Here is a 12,967-nt window from a genome sequence, read left to right as displayed (position 1 = left end):
TCAAAATCATCTTTACTGATAAAGACCAAAAATCTCTATACTTTTAAGGAAATGGTAACATGCAGTTGACGATTTTTAATACAACCGCTATAAAAATTGTAATTCTCCAGACAAACATACATGTAATTAGAGTGATTACTATACAACAATAAACCATCACTGCTATTATAAAACCATAAACTGTTAGTCAATATACTATAAAATTCAAAATCTAATTGAAAGTGCTAGTTTAGGATAATTCCCACAGGCAATCATTCTTTAATATTGTGAAATGAATGGGGGTTTGTGGAGCTATTAATTGTTACTGACAAGCAATAACCACTGGAATGAAACTCCAATTATCAGCAGCCATTAATCACATTTACTGTCATCTGTGATGTCAAAAAAAAATCAGTAGTATTCTAAAGAACAAAAAGGAATTTATACCTCTTATGTTTTAATGCACTTCATAGAAATCAGATGGTCCTTTGGTGAGGTAAGCAAGGAATTATAAAAGGCTATTTTAATTCTAAGCACAATGTTCAGACTTGTATTTTCAAGTTTAAAAAAAGCTCTCCCACTTTATTCCATTTTGATGGAGACTTAGACACTTTGCAGGTTTACTTCTATACAGTTATGTACAATTTATAGTATGACTTGTTAGCATGATGTTATTGCAGTCACATGGCTTTGAAAATAAGGAATTACAGAGACCCTCTGAGCATGTCATTCACTAGTGTGTTCCAGGAAAGTACTTAATGTTATCCTTAGGATGCAGGCTTAAATAGGAGATGAAGTGGCTTTGGAGAAAAGGATGTAAATAAGGGTGGCCGAGCCTTCATTGGGGTACCTGAGCATCCAAATAAAATGAACTCGCTCAGAACACGTTGTTCTATACTTTTAATCCTGTTTTTTTTTCAGATCCATTTATTTGCTTCAGATAATTGTGTGGTTTGTTTTTTTGTTATTGTTGGTTTTGTGGTTGTTTTTGTTTGTTGGGTTGGTGTTTTTGTTGAACCTACAAAACACTTACATGTACATCTTTGTGAACAAAAGGAGAGGAAACTGTTCAGTACTTTACTAGCAATTGGACTGGCCAAACATGAAATGTAGGTATCACAGTTACAAAGCCACACTGGCAAACGGGATCCACTTACTTATACCCCTCAAAATTCCTGATATTGTAATGCAAATAACATTGTTGGACCATTCAGGTCATATTGTGGTCCTAACTCTCAAATGATATTGAAGTTTCTTCTGGAGTACAGCAAATACAGATGATGCTGGGCGATCAGAATATGAGACTTTGCCAGTCATTTACCTCGAGAGTCTGTCAGCTTTTCATGGCATAAAAAGCCTTAAATTTAGATTAATGTAGAAGCACCGATCTATAATCTGCTGTCAATAACTTCATTTAGAAGAAGCAGTGAAATCCTAAATATTTTATTTACTATACTCTGTTGTTCATTTACAGTTTCATTCACTCTTTGTAATCCATCAAAGATACAAGTTCTCTAACATGAATCAGCAGAGCGGGAATAACATCTGTTCATATTATTCTGCATATATCCAGCAGAGTATCTTTATGGAAGAAGCATATGAGAATTGGTAGTTGAATGCATATCAAAATAGCCCTAACATAGATACAGAAATTGTATTTCACTAAGTTTTAGGCATCTCCAAAGCACAGGGCAGTTGCTTGTTTTTCAAGTTTTCAGGTAGAGGTGTATTTATCAAACTGAGTATATTAGCGCTTTTGGAAGTTAAAGTCAGAGGTCGATCACACTAACAATTTTATTATTACAGTTTATACAACCAGTGTTCCAAATTTTTAAACACTGCATTTTCACTAAAATGAGGGTGCGTAGCTGACAGTACGGATTTATAATGCACAATGTACTACTTAAATAAGTCATGTCTTTAAGATTCTGTCCTTTCGGAAATCCTCTTAAGATATTGTCACTGTTCACCCCTTGGTTATTTAAAAACTGTGGTTAGATAAAAATACTTGACTTGTGGTCTTCCTGCTAAACGTAATTGAACGTTCTTCCTCTGAAGCATAGCAAATTTTTGGCTTTTCTGCGTTTTCTTAAACTAATTGAACACTATGAAAGAGTACACATCTAGTATAATCAATTTTATACTATAATACTGTCATGATCAATTAATCATAAACATTAACTACCTAAATGAATTGAACTAGTGGAAAAAACTTTGTCTGCCATGAGAAAACTTTGGAGCATTATTCCTTCCTTGAATTCAAGTTCTAAACTTCCATTATTGCTTTCTTAATGTTTTCCTAAGTTAATGTGAAACTTCAATAGTTTGTAAATTTATCAAAAATAATAGTAGTAATAATTACCATGTTATGATAAGATTTTAGGTTGAATAATTCATACTGATATTCCATTTCTGATATTTAAGTGAAATTTTTTATATTTTCAGAAGAAATTACTGAGTACTTTTTAAAAGTTTTTTTTTTCCCCATTACCAATTTAAACTCGCTGCACTGAAAATTTGTCTTGAAATAATGCATTCATTTATGTTTGTTGTCAACGTAACAGTTTATCAGAATAACAGAAATCAAAGTATACAAATGTAGTTGAAAATTCTCAATTTATTAAGGTAAGGTAAGCACTAATTCTGTCAAACAGTAGTTATCTTTCATTACTATGGAATTTGAATGCATTCTTGGAAGGAAAAAAATATACAAATATAACTCTGTCTTGTAATTATACACAGATTTTCTCTAAAGAAGATAATAATAGGCAAATGTTTGCTAATTCAGCAAGTATATAACATGGAGTCTTTAAACTTGAGCTGTCAGTTAACACGTATTCAAGATTCCTGCTAACTTAAAAGAGAAGAACACTCTTGAGTACAATAGCAAGAACTGGCTTTTCCCTCCCTCTTCACTCTCACTGAATAACAACCCTCATTTAGTGACATCAGTCATTTCCGCATCAGCCTTTTTTATGGCTGGAACAGAAGATTATGTGTGGAATAATCATAAGTGGCATTAGCCTGAAATGTGTGAAAACCTCATAGACTTTGATAATACAGGGGAAAATGTGTCATGAGTTGGTGCTAACATTAGCTGAGAAATGGATGGAATGATTTGCAGAGCAATTGCAGTTCAGCCCTTCCTGCCATCACCGCTCTGCAAGTATTTACAAATTTCACCCAGTGCAGTGTCAAACCTTGAGACCGATCACCTGTACCCACTGCGTTTTGGTGGTGCGGGCAAGGAGGGCAAAGTCCACTGGGGCCATACAGCCATGATCCCCTATTCATTTTACTGTGAGGTTGTGTTATTTTTAAATGACATTGAGTCACTTGAATGACTTACTAAAAAAAAAAAAAAAAAAAAAGAAGATGTTATCTTGCTAATACCCAGTAGAAGCTAACAGGAAAGCAAAATTCATAACTTATAATAGGAAATATTGAGTTACTAGAATTTTTCTGATTTATTCCTGCTGAAGATCTTCAACTTTTTGGCTGCTCAAACTGAACAATTACATAGATGATAGCTTTGAAGATGTCATCTAAAGTATTGCACAATTTGCGTGAATAATTTAAAAATACTCTGTTCCCGTAACGCATCTTGTAATGCCTCATCTAATGGACTATGGTGTTTAGAGCCAAACTATTCCAAAAACTAGCAAGCCTGTACATTTCCATTATTTGGATCACAAAATTTGTAATTCAAAATTTAAGTAGTGGCTGAATAATAGCTCCTGAAGACTGATCTGACCTTGGTTGGATTTCGCTCCAGTCAGACTACACCTCCAAAGACAGCACTGCAGGGCAGGAGGGCTGAACTGGAATTCACTGGCTTGGGAAGAACTGCATTTGCAGGCAAATACTGCCACGTGGGATACAAAGGAGTTTGTCATTGCACCTGGTTTCCTGAAAGCTTCGCTCAGTTTTGGGCACGTTAATAGCAATCTGCTTGTGAAATCTGATATACTGTAGAAGGAAAACCGTTTTAAATTTTGAAATGCTGTTTGGTTTGGGCTTTCTTAGGCCCTGTGAGCAACTCACTTATCCTCATACCAGATTGACACAGGTCATTTAGTATTATTTTACGTTAATTGTTTTCAGCAAATACTCTCTCTCCCTTTGTTATTCTAATCATTCATTTGATTATTTTGTTCTAGCTGTGCATATGGACTCCAATTTTAGAGATTACTGATTTTGCTCCAGCCTACTCTGTGTAAAACTGTGCTTTTAATGTAAAATGGTATTACGGTAACGTGTGTAGTATTGCACACAGCATTTGCTGTCTTTTGGGTCTACCCGCTTTGAGGTTATGTGTAGGCTTTTACATAAGGTGACTGGCAATTTCTTCCCATTTAAATATTCCTGATAAGAGTTTATTACTCTTCAGTAGCTGCAGAGCGGTATAGCACACATTTGACTCTCGTATTTAGTTCCATCTCCATTTCAGTTACAGACCTTATTGCTATAATTAAGAACTACACAATTTGTGCTTATTATTCCGTATACCTTGAGCGTGTTCTGTTCTTTCACGTTTAGCACGCTCCCCAAGGTAATACAAAATAATAACATGCCGTATGGCAGATGGAATCAGTACAAATGGAAACACCACACAGCGTCTTTTATCTTATAGGTTTTACAGTATGGCATTCCCAAGTTGTAACTGATTAATATTGCATGTCCTAGAGAAACTCTAGCTGTGTTATGATGCTTCTCCCTTTAGAAGCATCCTTGCTGATACTCTGAGCCTTTTTTAACATAAATGCAGCAGCTTTCATTTTGCAAGAATCAACAATGTACAAAGGAATAGGCGGAATGTCTCAGCGTGTGGTAATCTCACCTAACTGCAAAAAATTAACATCAACACAATACTGCATTACCGTGAATTGTGCAGCATATAATCAATATGATGTAACAGTAATAATGACTTTTATGTAGTTTGAGAGGCTTGACTGCGGATTTTTTTTTTTTTCATTTTTAATTTCTGTAGAGCTCCTGAGAATTCATAGAATGTGTTATTTCAGTAGTGAATTTCCATAGCTTTGGAGTCAGTCATCTGACGTACACTGTCTGGCAGCATTAGATGCTGTTCCATGAAAGTTAAACATAAACATAACATAGGCATTTTGTGGAAGGGTTAAAGCACTTCTACAAGGCTAAACTCTAAAGGGAATTCTGTTTTGTGGATATACTAAATGGATGCAATAAGTTGATGATGTTACTCAGGAATGCAAAACCTGGTAAGTAACCATTTCTTAACAGCTGATGTGTGTTGGGTTACCAGCATCTCGTGTTAGGTTTAGTTCTGTGAGTGCAAGGGAGAGATAAGGATTAAGCAGATGATTAGGCAAATAATGGATGTGTAATGTTTAGTTATGAGTATTTCTTTCCATCTTACGCTTGTGGCAAAAATGTAATTTTGGTCTATCCTAAAAGTAAGTCCATCTACGAAGTTACTGTTTTTGTCATGAACAACTGCATCATGTAACATGGAATGAGCTCAGCTTCCCAGCTCGTTGTAGGCTGTAGAGAATGTACACTCTCCACCACATTTAGTGGTCCCACCACATCGTTACAAGTGGTACAGCACGTTTTCTACAAAGCAGAGGAGCAAAGGCTGAGTTGTTGCTCGCTCTTCCTCCAGCTTTGCTCCTTGATAAATACATTCTTACTCCTCTTCAGTCAGGCTTATGAACTAGCAGTGTGCTTAAGCTCTAAATGAACTTTCCACTCGTCACTGGTGTAGGACGGGAGAGGTAGGTCGTAAAGCATGTTGCTTTTCTGCAGTGCACAGGTAATGCCCTGAGAGATCAGTACTAGGATAGGATAATACAAGGTTTGAGAACTCTGAACTGATTTCCTGAGAAAGAACAGTAACACGCATACCACAACTTTCTTTTACTCCTTTGTAAAAATATTATTTGTTTACTTTTTCTGTAGGAAATAGTAACGATGTTTTACTTAAAATAAAATGAAATACAGAAAATGGATTTTATTAAAAGAAATGTCAAATAGCAGCAGAGTGAATATTTTCACTGAGGGTAATGACAGTTTTTCTCAAAAAGGGTGTTCATCGTGTGAGTGGGTGTAAGTAGGGTTATGTGTGTGTATATACATATGTCCGTAGACACATACAGCAGCAATTCTCAGAAACTGCTTGGACGGGCAAGATAAGCATAAACTATTTTATACGATTCTTTGTACAGTTTATACTTTATACAGAATCGCCTGAATTCCTTACCTGAGTTTTTAGAAACTGCTCTGTCTTTTCGTCCTTAACTTTTCTTTCTTGCTTATCTGTGTCATATCTACTGCTGCTCTCCGCTCTTCGCTTGCCTCCTTGTCACACATGAAACCACTGCGGAGTGTATATTGATAAACCTGCATTGAGAAATATCCATGAGTTACATATGGGTAAATGAAAGATTTTCATAGAATTCTGATCAGGCTTACAAGAATTATCCTTATATTTTAAGTGGCAATTTTCTAAAACTGCAATTTTAAGGAGGTTGAGTCTGTTTCCTTGTCTGTTTTATCATTCTTTGGTGTTTGGTTTTTTTGGTTTGTTTGATTGGTTGGTTGGTTTGTTTTCGCGGTTTGTTTTACTTTTTTGTTTGTTCTTTTCTTTCTTTCCCCAGCTTTTCCTGGCTTTTCCCCAGTTCCTAACAATGCTTCCTCCATCTCTTATGCATCTTTTATCTACCTTTGCTTTTGAATAATCATGCCTTAAGGCAAGAGTTTGTAAATTAAAATTGTATTGTCCTGTTTTATGAACTTAGCTATTCCCAACATTCTCATTTCTAATCCTCTGACTTCCTTAATTAAGTCCATGATACTTATAAACACCTGTATAGGGAATTTATCGAGATTATTTGAAATGAGACGTATTTTTGTCATACAACTGGCTATGAAAAATAATTAAAATTCAGCAACATCTAATGGTGTCAAGGAATTACAATTGAATTAAACTGTCTTTTCTACCATTAAAAGCATATCTTTAAAATAATTTCTACATTCATGAGGAACTTATTTTCTTGGGGAAGACAACAGCAGTATTTGTTGGTCCTTTTCCAGTAGATATGTCAGAGTGAAGACAAAAAGCACAGAAATACTTGAAATGGCTTCCTTTAAATGACAGAAGTGGTTGTACCCTTTAAAGCATGCCGTCCTTGACAAACTCAAGGATGCACAAGCCTTGCAGCCACTGAGCCTGGGCTGTGGTGGACAGGGCCCTGAATCAAAGACGAACATAGCCTAAAAAAACCCAGAATTTGGCTCCATGTTTTCCTTTGTCTCACTGCCAAAAAGCTTTACATACAGTCAACACAGTCATCAAAATTCACTTATGACAAGTGACAGATTATGCATGATTTATTGCAGCATTCCGCGATTAGTCACATCTTCATTCACTTTAACATGTAATATGTGTTTCCTTAGAGCATGCCACATTTTATTAAGGTGTCCAGCTTTTCACAGGGAGTATATGAAATGAAAAGCATTCTTATTTGCCTGGAAATTCATGCCATACACCAAATACCATGTTTTCTACGATTAGTTAGCAGGAACCATCTGTCATGTCCCCACCCCCCAGTGCTGAGGAAGGCGCAGCCTGAAGGTGGGAAGTACATTTACTTTTGACAACAAAACCAGCTGTTGCCATTACTTTTAGCTGTAAGGCAAACATGCTGGAATAGGTGACTATCGTGATTCTAGTGCACTGGGACCAACTATGACTGTTGGTGACAGCAAATCTCTTAAAATCCAGAGGAAAATTGCTTTCTGGCTTATGTCAGGAGGGCATGTACAAACACAGCTCCAGCTGGGAGCTGGAACCAAGATGCAGAAACTTCAGGCTAGAAAAGTATCAGGATGAGTACAAGTAATCTTCCCTTCTTCTACCTTTCTTTTGGTAGCAAATTATATTGGAAAAGAGAACTATTTTTCTCTAATGATAAGTCAAGATTCTGAAATTAAGCACAGCAGGTAGAAAGATCCACCACAGATTTAAAAAGATATTGCATATTCATAGGCTGAAATGTTTTCCAGTGCTGACAGCTAAGTATTCCAAATGGAAAAGGTCCATCCTCTGCTGTTGTTCATTCTCTGCCAATATCCATTCTTAAATCTCTGGCACCATATTGTGAGGGCTGTGTACTCTAATCTCTGATATTCTTATCATCATCCATCAAACTAAGAAAGATATTTACAGAGCCAAATGGTTTTGACTTTGAATAGGATTGCAGCAAATAGGTATGTTTTCAAAATTCTGGAGAAAGGGAAAAGGGGTATTTCTTCACTAAAAATACTTGATTCCCTTGTTATCTTCTTTCATAATTGTACAAGGAGAGCACTGTGCTATGGTGTGAACGTACCTAGAGCATATTTTAGGAGTAAAATATAAACATTGGCGGTAAAGGGCACTTTATGCAAATGCATTTCCTGAGTGCTGGCTCTTCCCCCCTGATGATTCTGGCAAGACACAATAATTTGGGAAAATAAGTGGAGTGCCCTGCCCTTCAGCTCTTTTCTCTACAGCACGTACGTCCCCTTGCAAATAGGATTATGATAAAATAAAAGGTTCATTTGAGTGGGAGCTTGTTTTAAAATATGTTCAATATATCACCGTAGGAAATAGTAGAGATAAAGCAGAGCTATAAAAGACACACTTTTAGGAAGAGAAAACAGACCATCATGCCTAACTCTATATTGCACTCATTTTCCTTTTACAGCCCACCTGTCAGTCTTGTTATCCTTGTCTAGAAAAGAATTTACAGTAAGTCTCTGCTTCAATCAGTTTCCATGGTAACTTGGTTCTGTTTTAAAACCTCACATAAAAATGGCTTGGTTAAAATGATAATAAGCTGGAGTGCTTGCCCATACCTGAACTACACCTTTCCTGTTGCTCAGAAATAATCAGATAGGGGTGTCACTCCATCTGCTCTAGTTCCTTTAGCTTCTACAACACTGTCTCACTCACCAAGTCAGATGAGTTTCTTCACCATCTGGAAATCTCAGTTTTCAGTGACGTTCAGGGTACTGACAAGTGTTTATACGTTACATGCTGGGAAGTAAAGCGTGTCAGGCTCTGGAGGAAGGATCCCTGTGTGTGCAGTTCATACAGCGGGGCCGAAAGCTCCAAGGACCAGTGCATCTCTTAAGAAATGAACCAGAAGATGCAGACTGTCTCCCTTCTAGAAAATGCTTTTCAAAAAGTAAGGAAAAAAATTGCCCTTCAGGCCAGAACAAGGGGAAATAAAAGCTCAGAAAAAAAACACGTGAAAGTTTTAATTGATTCTAGCAATCTTGTGATACTGTCCCGTCATTGTGGATTTGTATGTTTTATCTGACATTTAGCTATGCATTATCCTAGTTTCAAGCTCATTTCTTGCACTCATAATTTCTGATTCTCTTGCCCAGTTTGACTTGGTTTTTGACAGTCCTTTTCATACTTCTGATTACTTCTTTATATTGTCTCAAATCTCATCTAGGAAAAAATCAGTTTTCTTTTTCATGTGACTTAAATACTTCAGTGGTAACTCAGGTTTCAGTAACAGGGAAATCTTAAAAGTACTTCTAGTGCTGATCTGATAGAACTCTTCAGCAATTACTCTGAAAACTGGCTGCATTTCATAGATGACACCTTCTCTGTGGTATCAACAGTTATTGAAATTCTGTACTAGATCTACTCTTCTAAGTTGTATCAAGTAGCTTAATAGTTGCATTGCCAGTTTTTGTTCCATAGAACGCATTGATAGACTTTATGAAAACTAATTTTACACTGTTATATCTTCCAGGCAGACATTACAAAAGCTGCTTAATGTAGCTATACATCAGTTAATTTACAGTTGAGTTTGTCCAAAAAAACCCCTTGGTAAGGATCTTAGGTTTTGGCATGGGACAAAGCAACATTATTTTCCCATAAGTGGTTGCCTAGTTGGTCCCTATTAAGTGTCTTAAATAACAGAAACAAACTGTGTGCATTGCGTTTCGCAATTCGGGTCATATGAGAGATTGTTGCCTTGATTGACACAAACAGTCTCTGCTCAGTGATTTTCACACCTTCTCATTTCTGAATGGCCCTGCTACACAAGGTGTGCATGCCATATCCTTTATAGGGGGTTACTTTTGGATAGACTAAACTTTGATTGTCATCTACTGATTAATCTAGATAATGTGATCACCTTGAAATTCAGTTGCAATTTAAAAGGAAAGAATTAGTATCTTTGTCCCAAACCAAATAATATGGGTGTACCAGAACTTTGATTTAGACCTACATGATTCCTCCCAAACCAACTTGAACAAACAAGCTTTCAAGTGCATTTTTTTCGTGTCTTATTTTTAACTAGCAGTCTCAATTACCCCGTGTCCTAATACTGTCCTACAGACCTTAGTTTCTGAGGGCAGGGTGTTGTCAAATCAGGGTATCATAAATCCACTGAATTCCTTTAATCAGTTGTGGCAGTGACATCTTCACAGTGTTCCTGCGTGTCAGTAAAGCCTGACCTTCTCTGACTGGTCTGTGCAGACTACGCTTAATTGAACTATAATTTTCCAGTGGGCATTTTAACTTTCACATAATGATTTTTTTCAAGAGCTGACGTCCAACCAACTGGTCTCCAGTTTCCAGATGAAAGAATAAATAACATCTGATACTTCGTTGATTGAAAAAATGTACTTACTTATTTTTAATCTTTTAAACTTATTTTAACTCAATTGAACAATTCTATATGCTTATACTTTCCATGTTTTATTTATTCCTTTCATAATCCCTTGCAGGAAAAGGAGGACTGATTCTGTGCCTCTTTTCACCATTGCAGCATTATTGATTCCATCCTGATGCTAATTTGTGCTCCAGAAATACTGTTGTTTGATGTGAAAACTGATGGTACTAGTTGGCCGCTTGAGATGGGAAATTTCTTGGTCTTTCATACAGCTCTTACTGTATTTAATTAATCTGCTAATTACAGTGAAGTGTAACAGGCTAAATTTTCTTTTGCCCTCAATATTGTTCACATGTATGGCAGATCAATTGTTAGCTGCAAAACGACCTCAAATGTATCACTTAATATTTCTGCCACTTTTTAAGTAGATTCAAAATTACTGTTACATTAAGAGGGTTTTATGTAGCTCATTATGCTGACTTATGCTTTTCAAAAAAGTCCTTTCTTGATTCTATTTTATTTTGAAATGTCTTTTGTCGTCTTATATTAATTAATGCCAAGTATTTCAGAAATATCTATATCTATTGCAAATCTAGTTGTCTATTACTAATCTAGTTGCTTGCTGGTAGGAAATCCAAAGAGTTAATCTCTGTGTCTTAAATAATTATGTGATTTTTTTTCCCCTTTACAACTATGACTACCCTCATGTGCTGCTCTGTATGATTTTCTTTTTTTTCACTTTGCATGCAGTTAATAACATTTTATTTAGTATCTATTTTATCCCCTCACTGTGCTTTCTGAAGACATATATTTTGGAAGCTAGTTATATTGTGATTTAAGTAGAACAAACCTGTTTGGATAAAACAATAAAAGCTCAGATAATCCTGCATCCATGAACAAATGTCAGATATCTCCACTGATGAAGACTGAACGGGCCATGTATAACCAAATATGTAAAATGCGAATCAGTAGCTTGTACAAAGTTAACTGTGCCTGCATGACCAGTTTGCTGCCATTTGTGGTATGTGGTTTTGAGTTGGATGAACTTTGCAAAGGTGATCTGAACCTCAGTCTGCCTCTTTCCTGGTCCCTCTAGTCCTGGGTCTTGGTATCTCCTACATGATGCGTCCGCCAAACTTCCACAACCTGTCCTGATTTTACTCTCCTTACACAAAGTATCCCCTCTTCCTGTTGACACACGAGAAATCATGATCTGAAGTGTGCCAAGAGGAAGAGATGAACAGAGGAATACCGGTGGAAAAGTTACAGGGAGGGGAAGTGGAGGTGCAAACTGAGTTTGGAGAGTGTGAAGGGAGGAAAGAGCAGTGCTTTGTTTCCTCTCTCTGCCTGTTCTTCCTGTGAGTAGCACAGCCAAGACAGGGCTTTGAAAGTAAGTTTATCAGGATCATTAAGCTGCTTGCTTACCAAATTAACAAAGGTAGAAAGGCTCAGAAAACTGAATCAGACACTTTATCTTTGGCAGATGTGATTTGTTTGAGTCAGAACCACAGCACGTGAATAATCTTACACTCTTTCACTTCTGCTGTTCTCTTGCCTCCAGCCCTCCTCCTGGCACAGGCACTGGCCTGTCTGCCAGTAAAACTTGTCACACTCAATGCTTCTGATCTTTATTGTGGTGAGTAGTAAATGAGAATTGTTTTATAATGGTGCAGGATAGGAAAGAGCAAATAGATGCGATGGGCAGAGGAGCTAAGAGCTTAACCCAAGCCTTCATGCACACTTCTGAGGCCACCAAACCCTGTTCTGTTCTGGAAGGCCAAAAGATTGTGAAGAAGTTAATTCCAAACCAAGGTCATACCCTCTCAATTTAATTAAGAGATTCTTGCCTATAGAAACTCTTGTCATCATAATGATACACAGGACTAATCGGATCAATATTTTTTTTTAGCAGAACTGTTTTTAAAAATGCACAGATTCAGGTTATTCTAAAACTATGTTTAAAAGTTCCACCTTATTTGGAAGGTAAATGATATCAGTGAAAATAATAAGCAGAAACATAATGTTTCCATGTCACCTACTAGTACCGCATAAGTAGGTATGTATAGTATTTTCAAAATGAGTTTGCTGTCTCAGAGTGGCAGAGCCATGGTCAGCCCTTAGCTGTGGGCTGGAACAGATAAAGGCCAGTGAGCAGGACTCAGGGAAACCCAGGTTCCTCATGTGGCTTCTGGGCTTCTCTCTTTTCTATAACATGGAGACCATGGGACTTCCGTAATTTGTGCAATGGTAAGAAACACATTCCAGACTCTGTGATTCCCAACTATTATAAGGAAGAATGAGAGAGTTGCAATGTGTGCAGGTACCTA

The 12,967-nt window shown here is 36.7% G+C and overlaps 1 protein-coding gene across 4 annotated transcripts in view; it reads right to left on the bottom strand.

Moving 5' to 3' along the window:
* B3GALT1 (beta-1,3-galactosyltransferase 1) overlaps positions 1–12,967 on the bottom strand; it is a 193,308-nt gene that overhangs the window by 101,480 nt on the left and 78,861 nt on the right. For all 4 annotated transcript variants that reach the window (XR_011739987.1, XM_071811021.1, XM_065841182.2 and 1 more), the window contains one exon: positions 6,221–6,360. The gene's annotated coding sequence lies outside the window, so the exon portion shown is untranslated. The remainder of the gene's footprint in view (positions 1–6,220; positions 6,361–12,967) is intronic.

This window comes from Patagioenas fasciata, chromosome 7 (genome assembly GCF_037038585.1).
Source record: "Patagioenas fasciata isolate bPatFas1 chromosome 7, bPatFas1.hap1, whole genome shotgun sequence".
Taxonomy (NCBI): Eukaryota; Metazoa; Chordata; class Aves; order Columbiformes; family Columbidae; genus Patagioenas; species Patagioenas fasciata.
Note: the sequence above shows the minus strand (reverse complement) of the source record. Positions and strands in the feature narration are given on the sequence as shown.